This window comes from Mobula birostris, chromosome 2 (assembly GCF_030028105.1).
Source record: "Mobula birostris isolate sMobBir1 chromosome 2, sMobBir1.hap1, whole genome shotgun sequence".
NCBI classification, from domain to species: domain Eukaryota; kingdom Metazoa; phylum Chordata; class Chondrichthyes; order Myliobatiformes; family Myliobatidae; genus Mobula; species Mobula birostris.
In genome coordinates, this window is record NC_092371.1 from 246098928 (window position 1) to 246125811 (window position 26884).

The following is a 26884-nucleotide window of genomic DNA, read 5'->3' on the forward strand; positions in this document are numbered from 1 at the left end:
AATGACTCAGATTCAATTCCGCCACTGGCTGTGTGGAGTTTGCACGCTCTCCCTATGACTGCGTGGGAGAATGGGTGCTCCAGTTTCCTCACATTCCGAAGACGTATGGGTTACTAAAGCAATTCGTCACATGGGTGTAATCGGGCAGCGCAGTCTCATTGGGCCAGAAAGGCCTGTCACCATGTGGTATCGCTAAATAAATAAAAATAAAAGAATTTGAATTCTTGAATAAATTTCTAGGGATCCAATTTAACATTGCAAGTGCAATGTTGGCATTTATTTCAAGGGAAAAGAATATAAAATCAAGATAATACTGACGCTTTATCAGACACGAGTCAGGCTGCACTTGGAGTATTGTCAACAGTTTCGGGCCACATATCTCAGAAAGAATGTGTTGTCATTAGAGAGAGTCTAGAGGAGATTCATGAGGATGATTCCGGGAATAAAGGGGTTAACATATGAGGAGCGTTTGGCAGCTTTGGGCCTGTACTCACTGGTACTTGGAAAAATGTGTGGGGATCTCATTGAAACCTACTGAATGCTGAATGAACTAGATAGGGTGGATGTGGAGAGGATGTTTCCCATGGTGGGGGTATCCAGAACTAGAGGGCACAGCCTCAAAGTTGACCTTTTAGAACAGAAGTAAAGAGGATTTTTTTTTAGCCAAAGATTGGTGAACCTGTGGAATGCTCTGCTACAGACTGCAGTGGAGGACAAGTCCGTGAGTATACTTAAAGCAGAAGTTGATTGGTTGGGGCATCGAGGGATATGGTAAGAAGGCAGGCATACGGGGTTGAGTAGGATCCAGGATCAGCCATGTTTGACAAGGTGCCACACATGAAGCTGCTTACCAAGTTAAGAGCCCATGGCATTCCAGGAAAGTTACTAACATGGTTAGAGCATTGGCTGCTTGGTAGGAGGCAGCGACTGGGAATAAAAAGATCCTTTTCTGGTTGGCTGGCAGTGACTAGTGGTGTTCCATAGGGGCTGGTGTTCGAAACACTTCTTTTTATGCTGTATATAAATGAACTAGATGATGGAATAGATGGCTTTGTTTCCAAGTTTGCAGATGATACAAAGATTGGTGGAGGGCCAGGTAGTGTTGAGGAAACAGATAGGATGCAGAAGGACTTAGACAGATTAGGAGAATGGGCAAGAAAGTGGCAAATGAAATACAATGTTGGAAAATGCATGGTCATGCACTTTGGTAGTAGAAATAAATATGCAGACTATTTTATAAACAGGGAGAAAATCCAGGAATCTGAGATGCAGAGGGACTTGGGAGTCCTTGTGCAGAACACCCTAAAGGTTAACTTGCAGGTTGAGTCAGTGGTGAAGAAGGCAAATGCCATGTTAGTATTCATTTCAAGAGGTCTAGAATACAAGAGCAAGGGTGTGATGCTGAGGTTTTATAAGGCACTGGTGAGGCCTCATCTTGATATTGTGCAACATACATCAAAGTTGCTGGGGAACGCAGCAGGCCAGGCAGCATCTCTAGGAAGAGGTGCTAGGAAGAATTTAAGCATCTACAGATTTCCTCGTGTTTGCATCTTGATATTGTGAACAGTTTTGGGCCCTTCATCTTAGAAGAGACGTGCTGGCATTGGAAAGGGTCCAGAGGAGGTTTACAAGGATGATTCCAGGAATGAAAGGGTTATCATACGAGGAACGTTTAATGGCTCTGGGCCTCTACTCACTGGAATTCAGAAGGATGAGGGGGGATTTCATTGAAATCTTTCAAATGTTGAAAGTCCTAGACAGAATAGATGTGGAAAGGATATTTCCCATGGTGGGAGAGTCTAGGACAAGAGGGCACCGCCTCAGGATAGAGGGGCACCCTTTTCAAACATGTGGGGAAATTTCTTCAGCTTACAGGTGGTGAATTTGTGGAATTTGTTGCCACGAGCAGCTGTGGAGGCCAGGTCGCTGGGTGTATTTAAGGCAGAGATTGATAGGTTCTTGATTGGACATGGCCTCAAAGGTTACAGGGTGAAGTCCACGAACTCGGGCTGAGAAGGAGATAGAAAAATGGATCAGTCATGATTGAATGGCGGAGCAGACTTGATGGGCTGAATTGCCTAATTCTGTTCCTATGCTTTATTGTCTAACATCCAGTGACTTAGATTTAAAACCAATAAAATTTAAAAATTGCCCTTTCCAACAACAACAGTACTTGATCAGGAGTTAAAAGCAGAATGCCTCTAAGTGCAAAGTACAATGTAAATTTATATTCCAAGAACATGCATATCATCATGTACAACCCTGAGATTTGTTTTCTTGTGGGTATTCACTGGAGAATGAAAGAAATACAAGGAAATCAATAAAAACCACACACTAAGACTGACAAACAACCAACATGCAAAAGATGACAAACTGCACAAAAACAATAGATAGGTAATACTGAGAACAGGAGTTGTAGAGTACTTGAAAGTGAGTCTATAGGTTGTAGGATCAGTCCAGAGTTGAGGTGAGTGAAGTTATCCACACTAGTTCAGGAGCCTGATGGTTGAGGGGTAATAACTATTCCTAAACCTGGTGGGACCCAAGGCTCCTGTACCAACTTCCCAATGTAGGTAATAACTGTTCTTAAATCAGGTGGGACTCAAGGCTCCTTCCCAATGAAGGAACACGAATATCTATCCGTTATCCATCTATAATACAGCTATAATATTTGAAAATTTCAATTACAGTTACCCGACATCCTGGTGCATCACACAAATCCACAAAGAGCAGCTGGTTCCATGCGTGGGATACAGGACTGGCTTCCTAAAAATATTCAAACAGAAGTGTGTCAAAAATTTTGTTTCTGTATATTTCACCTCTGATATTAACCCTGCAATTCTTGTTTGACTCAATTTAACCAAAGAACAATATAACCACTTAGTGATGATGGAAATGATTTACTGAGAGAAGCAATGTAACTGGAAATACATGCTCACAATCCCCCAATTTCAAAGAGCCAAAAGCTAGTTCAATGGATCATTTCACAGGAACAGTAGGAATGGAGTCAATTCAATGATTTTTCTATGATTTCTTTCAAATTTGAGATATGAACATGTATCTTCAATTTAAGTATGATATATTAACAGGTGGCAGGGTATAAGGCTCTCCTTCCCTCTGCTAGCCTGCAGGTCATCCTTGGGCAATGTGTCGCACCTGCTTAGCCCCCCAGTCAGGTCATGCAAAGACCATGATCCCCCACATCATATGACACAGCACATGATGATGATAATGCTATTAACATGGCTTCTTTAAGCAAACTATCACTGTAACGAAATACGGTGATAGAGTCACAGAACACTGGAGCACAGAAACAAGCCCTTTGGCCCATCTAGTCCATGCCAAACCGTCTACTCCCATCGATCTGCACCCAGACCAAAGCCCTCCATACCCCTCCTGCCCACGTACTGATCCAAATTTCTCTTAAATGTTGCTTTCCACCCCATATCCACCACTGGCAGCTCGATCCATACTCTCATAACGCTTTGAGTGAAGGAGATCCCCTTTACATTCCCCTTAAATATTTCACCTTTCACACTTAGCCTATGACCTCTAGTTCTAATCTCACCCAAGCTCAGTGTAAAAAGTCTGCTTGCATTTACCCTAACTATACCACTCATAATTTTACATATCTCTATCAAATACGTTCGAGTATATAGAAACATAGAAATGCAAGTGGCTGAAGAAAAAACACAGAATAGTTTCCCTTTTTGTAGCACAACTAAACATATTAAGAGTCACATTTCTCAATCGTATGACAGCTTTTTTGTTCACAAAAACAGGTTGATCGTTTTCCATCATGTTGACTGAAAGGTTGAGCAATCAACAAGAATTCTAGGATAACCTACCTTCTGAATGGTGCCAAGGCTGCAATGTTTAACTTCTCAATCTAGAAATGTTACCTGCCATTATGCCATCAGCGTTTAGGGCCGGAATGGAGGTCCTCTATCTCTGGTGGCATTCAAGTCTTCCTTCATCGTGCCACTAGTTTCCTCTGAGTTTTCACTACTGTCAGCAATGCATGTCCTAAGTGGAGACTCAGGAATAACGTTGCACGCAGATGCAGGATTCTTCATTGCTGTTTCCGTAACAGTTTTGTTTTACCAGTCAGGGGTGTTAGCCCTGAGCTGTACTCCTGAACCCGGCGGACCGGTGGACCACTCTTAGTCTGGTCTCTACCATTTGACCTGTCCCTACCAAGAGCCAAAGCGCAAAGCCCTGACTCCAGCCAGCACAGCGCTCCAGCTTACCGGGTCATGCAAGCCCCCAAACCCGCAGTATCATGGCGGTCAGCTGTCACAGCTCGGGGCGCTCCAGAGTGCGGAGTTCGATTCTGTAAATAGACTCTGTCATCCTCCCTGTGGAACGTATGGGTTTTCTCCAGGTCCTCCCACAGTTCAAAGATGTACTGGGTGGGTTAATTGGTCATTGCCAATTGTTCTAATGCTAACTGGGTTAGGATTAACGCTGGTGCGGCATGACTCAAAGGGCAAGAAAATCCTACTCCGCGTTGTCGCCAACTAAATGAACCAAACCACGGCACGGCTGGGCCTCTTGCAGGAATCCAAAGGTCACAACCAATTTTGCTCAGAATCATGCAACTACATAGAATATAGACCATTACAGCACTACACAGGACCTTCGGCCCCACGGTGTTGTGCTGGCCTTTTAACCTACTCTAAGATCAATCTAATCCCTTCTGCATAACCCTTCACTTCTCTCTTTCTTAAATGCCTCTAATGCATCTCCCTCTACCACCACCCCCGGCAGTGTGTTCCACACACCCACCACTCTCTGACATCCCCCACACCATAATCTCCACCAGTTACCTTAAAACGGTGCCCACTCATACTAGCCATTTCAGCTCTTGGGAAAAAGTCTCTGACCAGCCACATGATCTATGTCTCTGATTACATTGTACACCCCTATCAAGTCACCTTTCATCCTTCTTCACTCCACAGAGAAAAGCCCTAGTCACTAAACCTATCCTCATAAGGTGTGGTCTCTAATCCAGGCAGCATCCTGGCAAATCTCCTCTGCACCCTCTCTAAAGTTTCCACATCCTTCCTATAATGAGGTGATCAGACCTGAACACAATATTCCAAATGTGGTCTAACCAGGTTTTGCAACCTGGAGGTACAGTCAGGGCATAAAATCAATGAATGACTGAGAAAAGACTCGAGTCTAACACAGATCTAACATGATCAGCCTTATTTGAGTATGGTCACATGGCAGAATCTTATTTTTGCTCAGCATCACAGTTTGCAGTACACAGAATAAGATTTAAGAAGCAAGTAATTCTACAGAGGCGTCGGCAAGTATAACAAATCATCAATTCAAACGGGACAGGTGACACAAAGCTTTGTGAAAGGGGCACAGTGTTCAAGTTGTAAGCATAGAATTAGACCCTTCACCCCTTCAGATCTGTGCTGACCATTCTGTCTCTCCATACTAATCCTATTTGCTCACTCTGGGTCCATATCAAGTTCACGTTTATTGTCGATAGACCATACACATAGACATGTAAACAGCTAAAGGAAACATCATTCCTCTGCGTGAAGGTGCAAATCACAGTACACAGTCACACACAGCACAGACAGTCACGACCCAACACATAGAGTCACCAAATAGTATTAGCACAGGTCCCTGAGTGGCAGGGCCTGAAGGTCGACGGTGTATGAGACGTATGAGTCAGCCGCATTCAAAGTCAATCTCATTTTTCTTCCACGGAGTGAACACGGGAAAGCAGCACCAACAGTGGAGGCAACTCTCACACCAGTACTGCTCTCCAACGTTCGCCCCCTGAAGGGTCTCGGCCTGAAACGTCGACTGCACCTCTTCCTAGAGATGCTGCCTGGCCTGCTGAGTTCACCAGCAACTTTTATGTGTGTTGCTTGAATTTCCAGCATCTGCAGAATTCCTGTTGTTTACATGTATGCCCTCTTGTTTTTGAGACTTCAGCCCTATCTGAGCTTCTTATAACTTTACATACCTCTACAAGGTCAACCAGAAGACCACAAGACATAGGAGCAGAATTCGGACATTTGGCCCATCGAGTCTACTCCTCCATGACATCATAGCTGATTCATTACCCTTCTCAACCCCATTCTCCTGCCATCTCCCCGTAACAGTTAACACCCTTAATAATTAAAAATCCATCATCCTCTGCTTTAAATATTCTCAACGACCTGACCTCCACAGCCACCTGTGGAAATGAATTCCACAGATTCTTCACCCTCTGGCTAAAGAAGCTCCTCCTCATTTCTATTCTAAAGAGACCCCCGAGTATTCTGAGGCTACACCTTCTGGTCCTAGACTCCCCATTATAAGAAACCCTCTCCACATCCACACTATCTAGGGCATGTCCTAGGCGGTGGGGGTCCTTGCTCTTGAGGTATCACCATTTGAAGATGCCCTTGATGATGGGGAGGCTGGTGCCCATGATGGAGCTAGTTGAGTTTAACAACAACGCTCCTTTTTCAGGGCATCCACTAACCTTGACTTCATGGTGTCTGTAACTGAGTTAACTATCATAAATACCATTCTCACTGGCTGCATCACCATCTGGTACGGAGGGGCCACTGCACAGGATTTGGAAAAAGCTGCAGAAAGTTGTGAACTCAGCCAGCTCCATCATGGGCACTAGCCTCCCCAGCAATGAGAACATTTTTAACAGAAAATGTCTCAAAAAGTTGCCATCCATCATCACCCAGGACATGCCCTCTTTTCATTGCTACCATCAAGGAGGTAACACAGGAGCCTGAAGACATGCACTCAACTTTTCAGAAACAGCTTCTTCCCCTCGCCCATCAGATTTCTGAATGGACAAAAACCCATGCACATTACCTCATTATTTTTTCACTCTCTTCTTGCACTACTTAATATATATTTCTTACCGTTATTTACAGTTTTTATTTTATTATTACACTTTATGTTGCTGCCACGAAACAACGCACGCCGCTGATATTAAACCCATTTCTGATTCTGACCACCTGAGACTCTTGCACCAAAATATAATCAATCCTTAGAACAGGGGCAGAAACTCACCCACCCGGCTAATTCATCCATATTCCTTCAGCTTGTCTGACAAACTCTGATACACACTGAAGTTGCATGCTGTGTTGAGCTTCAAACCATGCAACAGTAGTCACTTATCACTGCATGCTTCCACATCTGAGCCACTGCTCCTGCTTTTCCCTAATCGGCACGTGACTGAAATTCTCATCCCTGTCATTTCCAGTTTCCAGTACTTGTCATGCATGCCTCCCAAGCTCAACTTTAACAATTGCAGGGCTGCCAATCCTCTTCTCAACCTGAAGTAAATCCCACACATTTTTACCTGTTCCCCTCATCTCCGTCCTCAGTTCCAAATGACTGAATCAGAATCAGATTTATCATCTTTGACATACTCTGACTGCCTGTAGGAGTGCATGCAGACAGCAGCACGGCGACGTAATGGTTAGCACTGACGACCGGGGCTCAATCCCCACCGCCGACCAGACACTCTCCCCGTGAATCCGCACTGCTGCCCGGACACTCTCCCCGTGAATCCCCACCGCTGCCCAGACACTCTCCCCGTGAATCCCCACCGCTGCCCGGACACTCTCCCCGTGAATCCCCACCACTGCCCGGACACTCTCCCTCGCTGACCGGACACTCTCCCCGTGAATCCCCACCACCGCCTGGACACTCTCCCCGTGAATCCCCACCACCGACCGGACACTCTCCCCGTGAATCCGCACTGCTGCCCGGACACTCTCCCCGTGAATCCCCACCACCAACCGGACACTCTCCCCGTGAATCCCCACCGCCGCCCGGACACTCTCCCCGTGAATCCCCACTGCTGACCGGACACTCTCCCCGTGAATCCCCACCGCCGCCCGGACACTCTCCCCGTGAATCCCCACCGCCGACCGGACACTCTCCCCGTGAATCCCCACCGCCGCCCGGACACTCTCCCCGTGAATCCCCACCGCCGCCCGGACACTCTCCCCGTGAATCCCCACCGCTGACCGGACACTCTCCCCATGAATCCCCACCGCTTATCACAACATTCTGTGTAAACTCTAAAGACAGTTATCGGTGAAAATCTCAGGAGATCAGCAGTTTCTGAGGTACTCAAACCACCCTGTCTGGCACCAACAATCATCCCATAGTCAAAGTCACTTAGATGACATTTCTCCTCCCTTCTGATGTTTTGTCTGAACAAATGAACATCTTGACCATGTCAGCATGCTTTTATGTATTGAATTCCTACGACGTGGGTAGGAAGAGTGAGGGGGTCCTGCGTAGTGAGTTCAGGGAGTTAGGTGCGAAGCTGAAGGGCAGGACCTCCAGGGTAACAATCTCAGGAGTGCTACCTGTGCCACGTGCGAGTGAGGCGAGGAACAGAAGGATTATACAGATCAATACGTGGCTGAGAGGATGGTGCAGGAGGGAGGGCTTCAGGTTTTTAGATAATTGGGCTTTGTTCCAGGGAAGGTGGGATCTGTTCCGACGGGACGGTTTACACCTGAACTGGAGGGGTACTAGCATTCTTGCAGGAAAGTTTGCTAGTGCTGCTTGGGGGGGTTTAAACTAAATTTGCAGGAGGCAAGGATCCAGAATGTGAGAGAGGATAGCGAGATGAAGTATAAAGGACAGGTGGGGACTACACGGTTCTGGAATACTAAGTGTGAAGTAGAGAAAGGTGAGGCGGAACGAGTGATAAGGAGGATACATGTGCAGAGGGATGGTCTGACAGAGCATGGAGTTAAATGTGCAGAAAGAGTAAGTAAATTTAAGAAGGACAACAAAATTCAAGGGGCGTATAGCCCGGTGAGAGTTCGGGGAGCTGGGTTATGCACAATAGGCAGCGATTTAAACAGAGAGAGGAGAAATGGGTTAAAAGTTCTATATCTGAATGCACGAAGTGTCAGAAATAAGGCGGATGAGCTTGAAGCTCAGGTGCGAATGGGTAACTATGATGTTGTTGGGATAACGGAGACATGGCTGCAGGGGGATCAGACCTGGGAATTGAATGTACAAGGGTATACGTGCTATCGAAGGGACAGAAAGGTGGGCAGAGGGGGTGGGGTGGCCCTGTTGGTGAGGAATGAGATTCAGTCCCTTGCAAGGGGGGGGACATAGAATCAGGAGAAGTAGAGTCAGTGTGGATAGAACTGAGGAACAGTAAGGGCAAAAAGACCCTAATAGGTGTTATCTACAGGCCCCCAAACGGTAGCATGGATATTGGGTGCAAGTTGAATAGGGAGTTAACAATGGCATGTGGCAAAGGAAATGTCGCAGTAGTTATGGGGGATTTCAACATGCAGGTGAACTGGGAAAATCAGGTTGGTACTGGACCCCAGGATAGGGAGTTTGTAGAGTGCCTACGGGATGCATTTTTGGAGCAGCTTGTACAAGAGCCGACCAGGGATAAGGCTATTCTGGATTTAGTTTTGTGCAATGAACAGGATTTGATAAGTGATCTTGAAGTAAAGGAGCCATTAGGAGGTAGTGACCATAATATAATAAGTTTTTATCTGCAAGTTGAGAGGGATAAGGGCAGATCAGAAGTGTCAGTATTGCAGTTGAACAAAGGAGACTATGGAGCCATGAGGGAGGAGCTGGCTAAAGTTGACTGGTGGGATATCCTAGCAGAAAAGACAGTGGAACAACAATGGCAGTTATTCTTAGGAATAATGCACAAGGTGCAAAATCAGTTCATCCCCCGGAGAAGGAAGGATTCAAAGGGGGGAAAGTGACCACAGTGGTTGACAAAGGAAGCCAGAGATAGCACAGCATTAAAAAAGTATAACAGGGCTAAGGTGAGTGGGAAGACGGATGATTGGGAAATTTTTAAGGAGCAACAGAACTTAACTAAAAAGGCTATATGGGGAGAAAAAATGAGGTATGAACACAAGCTAGCTAGGAATATAAAGGAGGATAGCAAAAGTTTTTTTAGGTACGTGAAGAGAAGGAAGATAGTTAAGAACAATGTTGGGCCCTTGAAGAATGAATTGGGAGAAATTGTTATGGGAAACAGAGAAATGGCAGACGAATTTAATAAGTACTTTGGATCTGTCTTCACGAGGGAAGACACGAGCAATCTCCCAGATGTATGGATGGGCCAAGGACATAGGGTAACAGAGGAACTGAAACAGATTGATATTAGGAAGGAAACGGTGATGAGTAGACTGATGGGACTGAAGGCTAACAAATCCCCAGGTCCAGATGGTCTGCATCCCAGGGTACTAAAGGAGGTGGCTCTGGAAATTGCGGATGCATTGGTGATCATTTTCCAATGTTCCTTAGATTCAGGATCAGTTCCTGAGGATTGGCGAATGGCTAATGTTATCCCACTTTTTAAGAAAGGAGGGAGGGAGAAAACTGAGAACTATCGCCCTGTTAGCCTAACATCAGTAGAGGGGAAGATGCTAGAGTCCATTATTAAAGATGAAATAGCGGCATATCTTGATAGCAGTGATAGGATTGGGCCAAGCCAGCATGGATTTACCAAGGGCAAATCATGCTTGACCAATCTACTGGAGTTTTTCGAGGATGTAACCAGGAAGATAGACACGGGAGATCCAGTGGATGTGGTGTACCTTGACTTTCAGAAGGCATTTGATAAGGTACCACATAGGAGATTGGTGGGTAAAATCAGAGCTCATGGCATTGGGGGGAGGATACTGACATGGATAGAAAACTGGTTGGCAGATAGAAAGCAAAGGGTAGCAGTGAATGGGTGTTTCTCGGAATGGCAGGTGGTGATTAGTGGGGTGCCACAGGGCTCGGTATTGGGACCACAGCTGTTTACGATTTACGTCAATGATTTGCTGATAATACTAAGCTGGGTGGCAGTGTGACATGTGATGAGGGTGTTAGGAGAATTCAAGGTGACTTGGATAGGCTGGGTGAGTGGGCAGAAACTTGGCAGATGGCGTTTAATGTGAGTAAGTGTGAGGTTATTCACTTTGGGAGCAAGAACAGGAAGGCAGATTATTATCTGAACGGTGTGGAGTTAGGTAAGGGAGAAATACAAAGAGATCTAGGAGTACTTGTTCATCAGTCTCTGAAGGTGAATGAGCAAGTGCAGCAGGCAGTGAAGAAGGCTAATGGAATGTTGGCCTTTATTACAAAGGGAATTGAGTACAAGAGCAAGGAAATCCTTTTGCATTTGTACAGGGCCCTGGTGAGACCACAGCTGGAGTATTGTGTGCAGTTTTGGTCTCCAGGGTTAAGGAAGGACATCCTAGCTATGGAGGAGGTACAGTTTAGATTCACTAGGTTAATTCCTGGGATGTCCCGACTGTCTTACGCAGAAAGATTAGAGAGACTGGGCTTGTACACGCTGGAATTAAGGAGATTGAGGGGGGGATCTGATTGAGACATATAAGATTATTAAGGGATTGGACAAGATAGAGGCAGGAAATATGTTCCAGATGCTGGGAGAGTCCAGTACCAGAGGGCATGGTTTAAGAATAAGGGGGAGGTCATTTAGGACAGAGTTGAGGAGGAACTTCTTCTCCCAGAGAGTTGTGGAGGTGTGGAACACGCTGCCTCAGAAGGCAGTGGAGGCCAATTCTCTAGATGCTTTCAAGAAGGAGCTAGATAGGTATCTTATGGATAGGAGAATCAAGGGTTATGGGGACAAGGCAGGAACCGGGTATTGATAGTAGATGATCAGCCATGATCTCAGAATGGCGGTGCAGGCTCGAAGGGCCGAATGCTCTACTTCTGCAGTATTGTCTATTGTCTATTGAATTGCTGCCACATGATTGGCTAATTAGATATTTGCATTAAGCAGGTGTACAGATGCACAGAATTAAATGAGTGTATGTTGTGATTTTTTTTGCTTTTCAGCCTCAGTACAGTACAAGGCACAAAACAATTACTATAAGCTACAATAATAAATAGTGTAAAAGAGGGGATAGTGACTTGATGGGTTCGAAAGTTTGTGGACCTGATGGAGGAGGGGAAGAAACTGTTCCTAAAGCATTGAGTGTGCATCTTTCAAGCTGAAATCATTCCAATTTTAGATACATCAGAAACAGAATTTTAAAAATATTCCGGATATCAATCCCACGAAGGTATTCAACAGCATTTTTCCATTAAGACCTCTACAAAGGAGAGATCTTGTGTTACTTTGATGTTATTTACTTCGAAACATCGCAAATCTGCAAATAAAAAAGCCTGATTTCCACTCATGCTTTCTTAAATGCAGCGTTTCAACTCACGTCATCAGTATTAACATGTATCTTTACGAAAGCATAATTTGAGTTACTCATGTAGACATTAAAAAATATCAACAGTTGCAATTATAACATCTGAGGATTTTAATTACGCTATTTTATGCCATTAAAGTACGCAAATCGAAGTATTAGGTTACTAACCCCACACAGGACCAATTTCATCATCAAACATCTCGAGTAACACACACACACACACGATGCTGGAGGAACTCAGCAGGTCAGGCAGCATCAATTGAGAGGAATAGAGACGTTTCGGGCCGAGACTCTTCATTAAAACCCCGACCTACTGAGTTCCTCCAGCATTTGGCGTGTTGCTCTGGATTTCCAGCATCTGCAGGATCTCTTGTGTTTATTACTTCGTCTCTCATTGTTTTGCCACAGCAGAGTAATACATTAAAATGGTAAAATAGAGTAAGATCGTAAAAATAGTTAATAATAATAATTGGAATCAAGGGGGTTTGAAAACGGGGGGCAATTTAAACCCTGATTCCAGCTCCTTTTTTTTCTTTACTTTGCCAAGAAACTTAAAGCATAGCATAAATGCTTTATTTATCCAAAAGCGAGCGGAGCCGGAGCGCGGGCAGCGAGCATTCAGCGCTCGGCTGGGAAAACGCTGCCGTACCCGAACGGGGCTAACTTTCACCCACCTCATCAACCATTCCTCTGCCTGTCGCGGAGCGGCTTCGCATCAGATGGGAGAACGGGGAGGGGAGGGAAGGGGCCGCCGACTTCCCCACGCCACGCTGTGTATCGGATACACTTTGCCCGGGGTTGGATACACTGTATCCGCGTCGCTGCGCCTCCGCCGCCGCTGTCACGTGTCAGGCGGCCGCTCCGCTGCGGCTCTGCTCCTCCGCGGGCGCAACACCCGGGCCCCTGGCGTCATGCGATCCGCTCCGCCTTCCGGTCATCTCCCCGCAGTTCCCGTCCGGAGCGGCTCGCCCCCTTCTCCCGGCCCCCGACAGCAGACTAGAGTCCCTCGCCGCCGGGTTCAGGACGGCTCCTGTCGGGCGGGAGGCCGGGTTCAGGAACACTCACCCTTCAACCATTCGGTTCATGAACCACCCTGCACAAATCAAATCACGACCACTGTATTCACTTTATACTGCAACAGATACTTCACTCCTCTCTCTCTCAATCTCTCTACATCACTGGACACAAACTGTACACCGAATAAACCCACAGCTATGATGACTGTATCTTTTCCCCACCCTGTCTCCATTCCCTTTCCTTGGTTCTGTCATCTCCACCAGATCAGCTCCCAGGATGCTGCTTTCCATTCTAGGACATTAGAGATGTCCTCCTTTTTCAAAGGGTGGGATTTCCCCATCTCCAACATTGACTCTGCTCTCACCCACATCTCCATTTTGCAGACAACCGCCCTCACCCCAACCTCCTGCTGCTGTAAGAGTGACAGAGTTTCTCGTCCTCACCTACCACCACCCCATGAGCCTCTACATCCAACACATCATTCTCCACAACTTTCGCAGTATACCCCTCAACAATGGTGTGGAAAGGTGAACAACAGAGTGCCACGTGAATGGCTAGAAGTATGGAAATGTATAGACTGTAATGGAAACATCTGTAAAGGACTGACAGACATTGAATGGTTTATTGTACATAATTTTATTTTTGAATAAAGTATATTTTGGTAAAAAAAATCTTCAAAGTGATTCTGCACCAAACACATCTTTGACCCTCCCCACGCTCAACTTTCCATAGGGATTACGCTCTCTGTGATTCCCTTATCCATTCGTCCCTCCCCACTAATCTCCCTTCCGTTGTTTATCCCTGCAAGTGGCCAAAGTTCTCCCCCTACCCATTCACCTCCTCCCTCACCTCCATTCAGGATCCCAAACAGTCCTCCCAGGTGAGGCAACACTTCACTGGGAAATCTGTTGGGGTTGTCTATTGTATCTGGTGCTCCTGATGTGGCTTCCCCTACACTGGTAGGACCCAACATAGATTGGGGTTCACTTTGTCAAACTCCTCAGCTCAATGTGCAAAAAGCAGAATTTCTTGGTGGCTCACCATTTTAGTTCCCATTCCTATTCTAACATGTCGATCCACAGTCTTCTCTTCTGCTATGACGAGGCCACCCTCAGGATGGAGGGGTAACACCTCATATTAGACCATAAGACAAAGGAGCAGAATTAGGCCATTCAGCCCATCAAGTCCATTCCACCATCATCATGGCTGATCCTAGATCCCATTCAACCCCATACATCTGGCCTCTCACCTTGTCCCTTGATGCCCCAACCAATCAGGAATTTATCAACTTCTGCTTTGAATATACCCATGGACTTGGCCTCCACTGCAGTCCACAGATTCAACACTTTTTGGCTAAAAAAAATCTTCCCTACTCTGCTCTGCTGTCATCCCTGCCGGTATTCTCCTCCAATCCACCTGGGCAAGCTCCTCTCTCATGCCTCTGTAATTCCCTTTATTCCATTGTGATACTGATACATGTGACATGCTTCTCCCTCTCAAATTGCTGTATGAATTCAAGAATATTATGATCACTGCCTGCTAAGGGTACATTTACATTAAGCTGACTAATAAAATCAGAATTATTACACAACACCCAATCTAAGATAGCCTTTCCCTGAGTAGGCTCGAGCACAAGATGCTCTAAAAAGCCATCTCATTGGCATTCAACAAATTCTCTTTCTTGCAATCTGACACCAACCTGATTTTCCCAATCCCCTTACATGTGGAAATCCCCCATTACAATTGTGACATTACCCTTATTGCATGCCTTTGCAATCTCAACCCCACATCTTGGCTACTATCTAGAGGCCTATAAATGATTTCCATAAAGGTTTTTTAACCCTCGCAATTTCTTAACTCCACCCACAAAGATTCAACATTCTCTGACCCTATGTCATCTCTTTCTAAAGATGTAATTCCATCTCTTACCAACAGAGCCACACCACTGCCTATGTCTTCCTGCCTGTCCTTTCAATACAAAGTATATCCTTTGATATTAAACTCCCAACTATGACCTTCTTCCAGCCACGATTCAGTGATGCCCGCAATGTTATACCAACCAATCTCTAAATGTGCCACAAATTCGTCCACCTTATTCCAAATGCTATGTACATTTAAAAACAGCACCTTCAGTCCTGAATTCTTCACCCTTTTGAATTTTGCCTCTGTGGTACAATTTAACTCTCTGCTCTGAGTCCATTTGTACCCAATCATTGACTTGTCCTTCCTTACATTCATGTTACACCCATTATCTACTTGTAAACCTGCTGGCTCATCCTCAGCTCTGTTATCCTGGTTCCCATCACCCTGACATGTTAGTTTAAACCCCTCCCAACAGCTCTAATAAATCTGCCTGCAAGAATATTGGTTCTCCTCAGATTCAAGTGCAAACCGTCCCTTTGGCACAGATCCTACCTGCCCCAGAAGAGGTCCCAATTATCCAGAAATCTGAATCCCTGCCCCCTGCTCCAATTCTTCAGCCACACATTTATCTGCCACCTCACTCTATTCCTATCCTCACTGTCTCGTGGCACAGGCAGTAATCCCGAGATTACTTCACTTGAGGTTCTGCTTCCCAGCTTCCTTCCTAACTGCTAATATCCTGTTTTCAGAACGTCCTCACTTTTTCTGCCTCTGTCGTTGGTATCAACATGTACCATGACTTCTGGCTGCTCACCCTCCCTTTTCAGGATATTGTGGACACGTTCAGAAACAACACACACCCTTGCACCTGGGAAGCAACCTACCATCCCTGTTTCCCTTTCTCCTATTCCATCTAGGTAGTCTTCAGTTATGACACGAACATCAATTTCTCCAACTTCTGATAATTTTCCCCTCCCTCTTCCATCTTTTTCCATCCCTGGTGCCACTCCCTTCCCTTTTTTCCATGGCCCACTCTCTTCCTAAGGAAAAGATTCCTTTTCCTTTTTCACTTACCAACTCTCAACTTCTTACTTCATCCAACACACCCCCCACTTGGGTTCACCTATCATCTTCTAACTTTTCCTTCATTCCACCCCCCCCCATCCTCTTCAGGTTTCCTCCCACTCCCTTTCTCGTCCTGATGAAAGGTGTCACCTTTCCATAGATGCTGCCTGAACTGCTGAGTTCCTCCAGTATCTTGTGAGTGTGCTGCTCTACACTTTGTGTTCTATTTGATGATAGCAATTTTGTAATTAATTCTGATTAATTAATTTGGCCGTGCCAGCCCACAGTCAGGGAACAGGGATAGAAGTATGAGGCCCAGGAACAAGTACAAATATGTGGTTCTTGAAGTTTTGCAACACTGTGACCAATTTGACCACTTTGCAGTAAAATGGACGTAATTTTTGTTTTGTGTTTTCTTGTAAAAATTCTGTTTAATTTACATTTTCTTGTGAATGCTTCTTAAATGCTGCATTCACAAGAAATGCTGTAATGCTGCTGCAAATAAATTTTTCGTTGAAGCTGTGCATATATATATATCCAGGGTGCCAACATCTCTAAAGATCTATTCTGGGCACTGTTGATCTATTCATGCAATTGCAAAGGAGATTTGGCATATTTCCTCGTATGTACCATGGAGAGCACTCCGACTGGTCGCATCACCGTCTGGTAGAGAGGGGCCACGCACGAGGTTGGAAAAAAGCTGCAGAAAGTTGTAAACTCAGCCAGCTTCATCATTGGCACAAGCCTCCCTGGCATCCGGGACTTCTTTAAAAGGATGCATCAGCAAGGGAGATGAGGCTGAGTACAGGGCTACGGTAGAAAACTTTGTCACATGGTGTGAGCAGAATTATCTGCAGCTTAATGTGAAAAAGACTAAGGAGCTGGTGGTAGACCTGAGGAGAGCTAAGGTACCGGTGACCCCTGTTTCCATCCAGGGGGTCAGTGACAACATGGTGGAGGATTACAAATACATGGGGATACAAATTGACAATAAACTGGACTGGTCAAAGAACACTGAGGCTGTCTGCAAGAAGGGTCAGAGCCGTCTCCATTTCCTGAGGAGACTGAGGTCCTTTAACATCTGCCAGACGATGCTGAGGATGTTCTACAAGTCAGTGGTGGCCAATGCGATCATGTTTGCTGTTGTGTGCTGGGGCAGCAGGCTGAGGGCAGCAGACACCAACAGAATCAACAAACTCACTCGTAAGGCCAGTGATGTTGTGGGGATAGAACTGGACTCACTCACAGTGGTGCCTGAAAAGAAGATGCTGTCTAAGTTGCATGCCATCTTGGACAATGTCTCCCGTCCACTACATAATGTACTGGTTGGGCACAGGAGTACATTCAGCCAGAGACTCATTCCACCGAGATGCAACACAGAGCGTCACAGGAAGTCATTCCTGCCTGCGGCCATCAAATTTTACAACTCCTCCCTTGGAGGGTCAGACACCCTGAGCCAATAGGCTGGTCCTGGACTTATTTCCTGGCATAATTTACATATTACTATTTAACTCTTTATGATTTTATTACTATTTATTATTTATAGTGCAACTGTAACGAAAACCAATTTCCCCCGGGATCGATAAAGTATGACTATGACTATGACTATGCAATGCCTCAAAAAGGTAGCATCCATCATTAAGGACCCCCATCACCCAGGGCATGCCCTCTTCTCGTTACTACCATCAGGGAGGAGGTACAGGAGTCTGAAGGCACACACTCCACATTTTAGGAATAGCTTCTCTTCCGCCATCACATTCCTTGATGGTCCATGAATAGCACCTCATTATTTTTGCTCTTATTTTGCACAGGTTATTTTTAAAATATATTTTTTATTGTAACATACAGTAATTTCTATGGTCCTGAGGACAGGTCTGGGCCGAAATGTTGACTATCTATTCATTTCCCTAGATGCTGCCTGACTTGCTGAGCTCCTCCAGAATTTTGTTTGTGTTGCATTGTAATTTTTATGAGTTGCAATTGTTACATACCTCAAGGAGATCTTGTGACTTTCTTGTAAGAATGATGTAATGGTCTTTTGGAGGTCACCTGATGTAATTTTCCCGCCGATGTGAGGTCACGTGATGACATGTTCACCACGGGTATAAAAGGGAAGACCCTTGGTGACGCAGTTAGTTTTCCAGCTAGAACGTTAGTCGGAGGCTCCGTTCTGTTGCGTATTTACCTTATGATGCGGTTTCATTTTTAAAATGGAGTTTTACGTTCTATTGTAAGGTACAATAGTGCTGGACTGGCAGTTTACCCATTTCTGTCAGATTTGTTGATGTACTTTTTCAGTAGTATTGGAGAGTGAAGACTTTATCGAAGTACAGGACCTGAAGGATTAAGAGAAGTCGGGAATGTTCGGCAGTTTAATAAAGGATCGACCTCATTGAGTCTTCGTCGAAGAAGTAGCGACCTGCATCGAAGATAACTCCTGCCAAAAGAGAGCAAGGAAGTTCATGCAAGGTTTGCTCTCTAGAAATAAAGGTCAGTTGTTTTTAAGCCGTTTATTTCCTTCATCGTGAATCCTTTGGACAGAACCAGCAGGAAAGTCTCGTCTAAGAAGAAATCCTTCTCCAGAGAAGTCTCTCCCAATTGAATGTATAAATCTGTTGGACTTTCGAATTTACCATTTTAAGAACTGTATTTGACTTTACCGCTTTAAGAACTGTTTATGCATTTATCGCTTTAAGAACCAGTACTGAGTAGCGATTTGTCAAATGGCCGCATAGTGGTTAATTTCTGGTTAAGGTTTTCATTTCCGTTTGTTTTTTATGGTTTATCAGTGTTTAATAAATGTTTGGTTGTTTTTATATAACCAGACTCGATTGATATTCATTGTTGCCGGTTACGTAACACAATGTCCTGCTGCCACAAACAACAAATTTCACAACTTACACCAGTGATAATAAACCTGGTTCTGATGTACTTGTGCATGTGACAATAAATGACTTTATTTATTCATTGAGACAGTTGAAACTGCAGATGCCGTCAACCTACAGTAACACACTCAAAACACAAAAGGAACTCAGCAGGTCAGACAGCATCTTTGGAGAGGAATGAACAGTTTCACCCTGAAACATTGGCTGTGTGTTTCCCTCTGCAGGAGCTGTCTGATTTGCTGAACAAGAGAAAATCTGCAGATGTTGGAAATCCAAACAACACACACAAAATGCTGGAGGAACTCAGCAGGCCAGGCACCATCTAGGAAAGGAGTACAGTTGACGATTTGGGCCGAAACCCTTAGGCAGGCTAAATGGCCAAGCACCAGAAAAAGTGGGATCTCCCACTGGCCATCCATTTTAATTCCACTTCACATTCCCATGGCCTTCTCTACTGTCGTGATGAGACCACTCTTAGGTTGGAGAAACAACACCTTATATTCCATTTGGGTAGCCTCCAACCTGATGGCATGAACATCGATTTCTCAAACTTCCAGTAATGCCCTCCACCCTCCTCTCCTTCAGCATTTCCCATTCCCTTTTCCCTTTCTCACCTTCTCTCCTTGACCGCCCATTGCCTCCTTCTGGAGCTCCTCCCCCCTTTTCTTTCTTCCATGGCCTTCTGTCACTTTCAGCAATCAACTTCCCAGCTCTTTACTTCATCCCTCCACCTCCAAGTTTCACCCTATTATCCGGCCTTTCTTTCTCTCCATCCCCCTTCCTCCCTCCTCAGCCTTTTTACCTCCAGTCCTGCTGAAGGGTTTTAGCCCGAAACATCGACTCTACTCTTTTCCATAGATGCTACCTGGCCCGCTGAGTTCCTCCGGCGTTATACGTGTCCTGACCTTTCCTCCGGCATTATACGTGTCCTGACCTTTCCTCCGGCGTTATACGCGTCCTGACCTTTCCTCCGGCGTTATACGCGTCCTGACCTTTCCTCCGGCGTTACACGCGTGCTGACCTTTCCTCCGGCATTATTTGCGTGCTGACCTTTCCTCCGGCATTATACGCGTGCTGACCTTTCCTCCGGCGTTATTCGCGTGCTGACCTTTCCTCCGGCGTTATACGCGTCCTGACCTTTCCTCCGGCGTTATTCGCGTGCTGACCCTTCCTCCGGCGTTATACGTGTCCTGACCTTTCCTCTGGCGTTATACGTGTCCTGACCTTTCCTCTGTCGTTATACATGTGCTGACCTTTCCTCCAGCGTTATACGTGTCCTGACCTTTCCTCCGGCGTTATTCGCGTGCTGACCTTTCCTCCAGCGTTATACATGTGCTGATCTGCTGAGTTCCTCCGATGTTTATTTACAGGTACTTGTTACTGCTTTCATTTCTGCTGCAGGTGTTACTTGGAGTGATACCCTGAAGTAGTCCTGTGTGAAATGTTCAGTCAGGTCGTTTTATCTCAAGCATACCCAATCTGCTGGATGACCTCACTGGGCAAGCAGCATCGGCTGGAGGAAAGAAACTGTTCATACTCCTTTTTGACCCAAAACATCACCAATTCCTTTCCTTCCCCTGATGCTGCCCAATTCACTTCCCATCTTATATGAGACATAGGAGCAAATTTGGCCACTCCAACAAGGCTGATTTATTATCCCTCACAACCCCATTCTCCACGTAACCTTTAGTGTCCTGATTAATCAAGAACCTATCAACCTCTGCTTTAAATATACCCAAAGACTTGGCTTCCACAGCCATCCCAGGCAATGAATCCACAGATTCACCAACCTCTGGCAAATGAAATTCCTCCTCATTTCTGATCTAAGGGATGTTCTTCTATTCTGAGGCTGTGCCCTCTGGTCCTAGATTCCCTCACTATAGGAAACATCCTCTCCACGTTCACTCTTTTGAGATATTTTATGAACTGACTATCAGATCACCTGTTACCTTCTTCTTTCCAAACCAAGAAGTTCCAATCTCTCATGTTCTTCTTTAGACACCAGGCTGAACAACTTCAGTAAATAATCCCAGTCTCTGTATCAGGTCTTTTGTGTGGTGTCAAATTAATACTGAATTCAAGGCCTGAACCAATGAAGAAAATTCCTGGAGGCAGCAGTGAAGAACTGAAACATAAGTAGGTGGTGTTGAAGAGGAGGAGGAGGACGTGGCATTGACTTAGCACACTTGTAGTTTAACTCTGTAAAAGTCATATTATTCTTATGTTGAAAATTGAATTTTCTCTCCAACGGAAATGCTATGTTGGAAAGATCATTGCGAACACTACCCGCCCCCCCCCCCCACCAGCAAACTGCCTTTTCCAAAAGTGCCCTTCTTGAAAACGTTAACGGGCTCTTAAAAGAAAAACTTCACACCACTTTCTACCCCCAGGTAGTAAATCTAATTAACCATTCTAGTTAGCCCCACCCCCCTATCAATTAATCCCCTTCACTGAACTGCACTGTAAACATTTTAAACCACTTTTTATAATGCTGTTTACATTGTAAATGCAAGCTGGTATTTGTGTATTTATGCACATTTTATTCCATATCCATACTTCAATCTAAATTTATTTTTATTAGACTCTTTATTATTGTTGACAGTTGATTTTTTTGTCGTGCTGTGCCAACACCCACAGCAGATTGCTAATACATGTAAATGTATATGGTGAATAAAGCTGATCCTTGAAACAGAATTTTCTTAATTTTCCTCGAAGGTTGGCACACAGAAATTATAAGACATCTGTAATATGAGAAAATTTCCAGATGCTGGAAATCCAAAGCAACACGCACAAAATTCTGGAAGAACTTAGCCGGTCAGGAAATAAATAAATAATCGATGTTTTGGGCTGAGACACTTCTTCAGGACAGAAACCCTTCTTTGGAGACACAAGGAATCTGTTTCTCTTCTTGTAGGATCAGCAAAGTCTTAACAATGACATGCAAGTCTGAAACTTCATTCAGGGTTGGATATGACACATAGATTTGGAACAGTCCAGTGCTATTTCAGATGGGTTGCTGAGGAGGGTGTTAGTGGTTGATGATAGGGATTCAGCGAGAATAACAAAGGCAAAATGGTAAAAATTATTAAACAGAGCACAGAAATCTATACAGTCCATGCTGATGTCCACCAGAACAGATACACCAGTCCCTTTATTCTTAGACCTACAGTCTCTACAGATGTTAGTAGGCAGCTTCTATGGAAGGAAATAAACAGTTGACGTTTTGGGCGAAGACCCTTCATCAAGACTGGAAAGGAATGTCTGCACATTCTGACATATCAGTCCATGGCTCCCTTGACTGCAAATGAGGGCACCCTCAGGTTGGAGGAGCACCACCACCTCATAAACTGCCTGGATAGTCCTCAACCTGATGGCATGAACAATTTTCCTCAACTCTGGCAGTTTCTCCCTCCTCATCTTGCTCCTTCTCTCTTTATCCATTCCCCATTCTGGCCCCCCTTACCCCTTCTCCTCACCTGCCTATCATCTCCCTTTGTTGCCCATCCTTTCTTCCATGGTCCACTCTCCTCTCCTATCAGAGTCCTTTTTCTTTCAGCCCTTTACCTTTTCCACCTAACACCTCCCAGCTTCTTACTTTATCGTCCCTCCCCCACCCGCCACCTTAATATTCTGGCTACTCCTTTCCTTTCCAATTCTAATGAAGGGTCTCGGCCCAAAACTTCACCTGTTTTCTCCCCTCCGTAAATGTTGCTGGACCTGCTGAGTTCCTCCAGCATTTTGTGTGACACTGCATCAAAGAGTTTGATCAACTATATCTGCCATAAACATTTACATACTGTACGTATATTAGGAATTGCTCTGGTGTTTTATGCATATTTTTCCATATCTGTATTTTAAGTTGAGTTTATTTTTATATAATTTTTTATGTTTATATTGCTGAATTTTTTTCAGTGCATATTGTGCAATACAGCAACTAAAACAACATTCAACAATTATTAAAAATAAATTATATAAAAAATAAACTTGAGGCTTAAGTACGGATATTAAATAAAATGTGTATAAATTTATAAATACCTGCATGTATTTAGAATGTAAACAGCATTAGAAACAGTGATTTAAAGTGTTTACAGTGCAGAGCAGTGACTGAGGAAATAGGCAGAGGGGGGTGGGAGGAGGGGTAATTGAAATGGTTGATCAGATTAACTGCCTGAGGGAAGAGACTTCTAAGATGCTGTGAAGTTTGTATTTTAATAGCTCTAGAGCAAATGTGGCTCTGTATCAGATTGATTGCAATAATACTCCTGTGGAGAACATGGAAACCCCAACCCTAACGCATGTGAACAGATGCTGTTGCCTTCCTCACAAGCAAGTTATAATGAAAAAATACCTACTTCCTTTTTATGTAAAAAAACATGAATGTGTTTAAGCCAGTTTATGAATGGAGGATTATTGTTAATGCATAGTCTTGATCATATATTTGAAAGAACCATCTCCACTCACTGACCCACCCCACCACACTCCTTACTGCCACTACTTTACCATTTCCGGTCAGTCACATTATGCACAACCTAGTGTCACTTTATGGACATACAATCAATCTGTGTACATAAGCTATTTTAAATCTTTATATTTAGTGATTTTTTATTATTGTGTTCTTTATCCTAGTGTTTTTTTTGGTGCTGCATCAGATCCAGAGTAACAATTATTTTGTTCTCCTTTACACTTGTGTACTGGAAATGACATTAAACAATCTTGGGATAAATAATGACAGTAATTGGAATGCTCAACAGCATTTGTGGAAAGATAAATACTTTATATTTCAGATGATAACTTTTAATATCTTGTAAAATATTGCAGTGATATAAAGCATTTTGGTAAGTACACAGGAAGGGAACAGGAAAAGGAAAGGAATAAGTGATAGAAAGGGGAGATTAAATGATAAAAATTACTTTGGAATATGAGAAGCAAATTTAAGAGGTGTATAAGATTATGAGAGGCTCAGACAGAGTGAACAGCCAGTACCTCTTGCCAGGGTGCCAATGGCCAAGACCATGCGACATCTGTTTAATGCGAGTGGAGGGAAGTTTAGAGACGTTTAGTGTTTTGTGTGCAGTTTTGGTCAGCTACTTACAGGAAAGATGCAAGTAAGATTGAAAGAGCACAGGGAAAATATACAAGGATGTTGCTGGGTCTGGAAGACCTGAGTTATAAGGAAAGATTGAATAGGTTAGGACTTTATTCCTCAGAATGTTGAAAATTGAGGGGAGATTTGACAGAGATATACTAAATTATGAGAGGTACAGATAAGGTAAATGCAAGCAGGATTTTTCCACTGAGGTTGGGCAGGACAACAACCAGAAGTCATAGGTTAAGGGTGAAAGGTGAAAAGTTTAAGGGGAACGTGAGAGGAAACTTCTTTGCTCAGATGATGGGAGAGTGGAATGAGCTGTCAGCACAAGTGGTACATGCAAGCTCGATTTCAATGATCAAGCAACCTTTGTATAGGCACATGGTAGGTAGGAGTATGGAGGGCTATGGTCCCGGTGCAGGTCAATGGGAGTAGGCTAGATTGACTGAAAGACCTGCTTCTGTGCTGTACCTCTATGTCAGAGATAGAGAATGCTGGGTTCCTGGATCATGCTGCCAGGGGTGGTGGTTGAGCCGAATACATTAGGAACATTTAGAGACTCTCAGATAGGCACAAGGATGCAATAAAAATGGAGGGTTGTGGACTGTGTAGGAGGGAAGGTTTAGATTGATTGTGGGGCAGGTTTATATACTGTAGGTCGGCATAACATTGTGGACCTGTACTGTGCTGAACTGGTTCTACAGTGGCATAAATCCTACTATAACTAACCTTTTCTAGTCATTGTAAAAAGTTATTAAAGTAGAATATTAGTTGTCCATTGATGCAGTCTGACTGGCTAAGATTTTGGACATTTTCTATTTTAACTTCTAATCCCCAGTACCTACCCCATTTTTCTTTTCTCTGTGTCAAACTGGAATACAGAAGCAGACAACAGCACCTTATTCATTTTTCATTTCGTAGGTCGGAAATCAGGGATGTGTAACTGGCAATGAAGTGGCTTCAAAATCGCTTTTTCCATAAATCAACATTACAATTTCTACATTCTCTTTTCCCACATTTGCAAATTTGACTAAAATACAATAGTTATCACAAAATCTACTTAAAAATGTAGTGTAGAAAATAGATTAAAAGTTCAGTAAAACCTGTTAAATGAGCCTTCCCTCTGGTAATGATACGGTACTTATCCGATTATACTATCACACTGCTCCCTCTACTGGTCACTTCAATGTTTTTGATCACTTACCCACTAAATGTGTTCAGATTTCAAGATTCAAGATGTTTACTGTCATTCTTCAATACTTAAGTGGAAAGAAGGAAAACTATACTACAAAGAAGAAAAAATCTGCAGATACTGGAAATCCAAGCAACACATATAACAATTATTACTCCAGATCCAATGCAGCATATAAAATCACAAAATATATCAATATAAAAGCAACCTTATGAAACACTGAACAATTAACTGTTGTTTTTGGCTAGATATAGATAGGATTACTTTATATAGCTGCCATTAAAACTCTGCTCGAATGCAGTAAATTGGACAGTCATCCAAAAGATGATACCTGACACGAGAGAGTAGGGACTATACGGTAACTTTCAGAACCACTTGATGTAACAAAGATGGCCTAAACACATACAAACATAAAAAGTATATAGACTCCTGGACCTCACAAGCTAACTCATTATGAACTTGCACCTTATTGTTTACCTGCACTGCATTTTCACTGTAGCTGCTGCACTCTGTTCTGCATTCTCACTGCTTTACCTTGTTCTGCCTTAATGCATTGCATAATGATTTGATCTGTCTGAACGATATGCAAACTTTTCACTGTAGGTGTGACAATAATAAATCAATTCATATACATACATACACACATATATACATATACGGTGGCATGCAAAAGTTTGGGCACCCCGGCCAAAATTTCTGTTACTGTCAATAGTTGAGTAGGTGAACTGATCTCCAAAAGTGATTAAGTTAAAGATGAAACATTCTTTTCAACATTTTAAGCAAGCTTAGTGCATTATTTTTGTGTTGTACAATTTTAGAGTGGAAAAAAGGAGCACCATGCAAAAGTTTGGGCACCCCAAGAGATTTGAGCTCTCAGATAACTTTTACCAAGGTCTCAGACCTTAATTGGCTTGTTAGGCTATGGCTTGTTCACAGTCATCGTTAGGAAAGGCCAGGTGATTCAAATTTCAAAGCTTTATAAATACCCTGACTCCTCAGACCTTGTCCCAACAATCAGCAGCCATGGGCTCCTCTAAGCAGCTGCCTAGCACTCTGAAAATTAAAATAAATGATGCCCACAAAGCAGGAGATGGCTATAAGAAGATAGCAAAGCGTTTTCAGGTAGCCGTTTCCTCAGTTCGTAACATAATTAAGAAATGGCAGTTAACAGGAACGGTGGAGGCCAAGTTGAGGTCTGGAAGACCAAGAAAACTTTCCGAGAGAACTGCTCGTAGGATTGCTAGAAAGGTAACTCAAAACCCCCGTGTGACTGCAAAAGACCTTCAGGAAGATTTAGCAGGCTCTGGAGTGGTGGTGCACTGTTCTACTGTGCAGCGACACCTAAACAAATATGATCTTCATGGAAGAGTCATCGGAAGAAAACCTTTCCTGTGTCTTCACCACAAAATTCAGCGTCAGAAGTTTGCAAAGGAACATCTAAACAAGCCTGATGCATTTTGGAAACAAGTCCTGTGGACTGAAGAAGTTAAAATAGAACTTTTTGGCCGCAATGAGCAAAGGTATGTTTGGAGAAAAAGGGGTGCAGAAATTCATGAAAAGAACA

The 26884-nt window shown here is 44.0% G+C and overlaps 1 protein-coding gene across 3 annotated transcripts in view; it reads right to left on the minus strand.

Annotated features, from left to right (window-relative positions):
- Positions 1 to 13130, minus strand: part of gpr63 (G protein-coupled receptor 63) — an 80361-nt gene extending 67231 nt beyond the window's left edge. For all 3 annotated transcript variants that reach the window (XR_011885041.1, XM_072251671.1, XM_072251670.1), the window contains exons 1-2: positions 12884 to 13130; positions 2695 to 2766 (exon numbers count right to left, since the gene is read on the minus strand). The gene's annotated coding sequence lies outside the window, so the exon portion shown is untranslated. The remainder of the gene's footprint in view (positions 1 to 2694; positions 2767 to 12883) is intronic.
- Positions 13131 to 26884: the final 13754 nt, after the last annotated feature.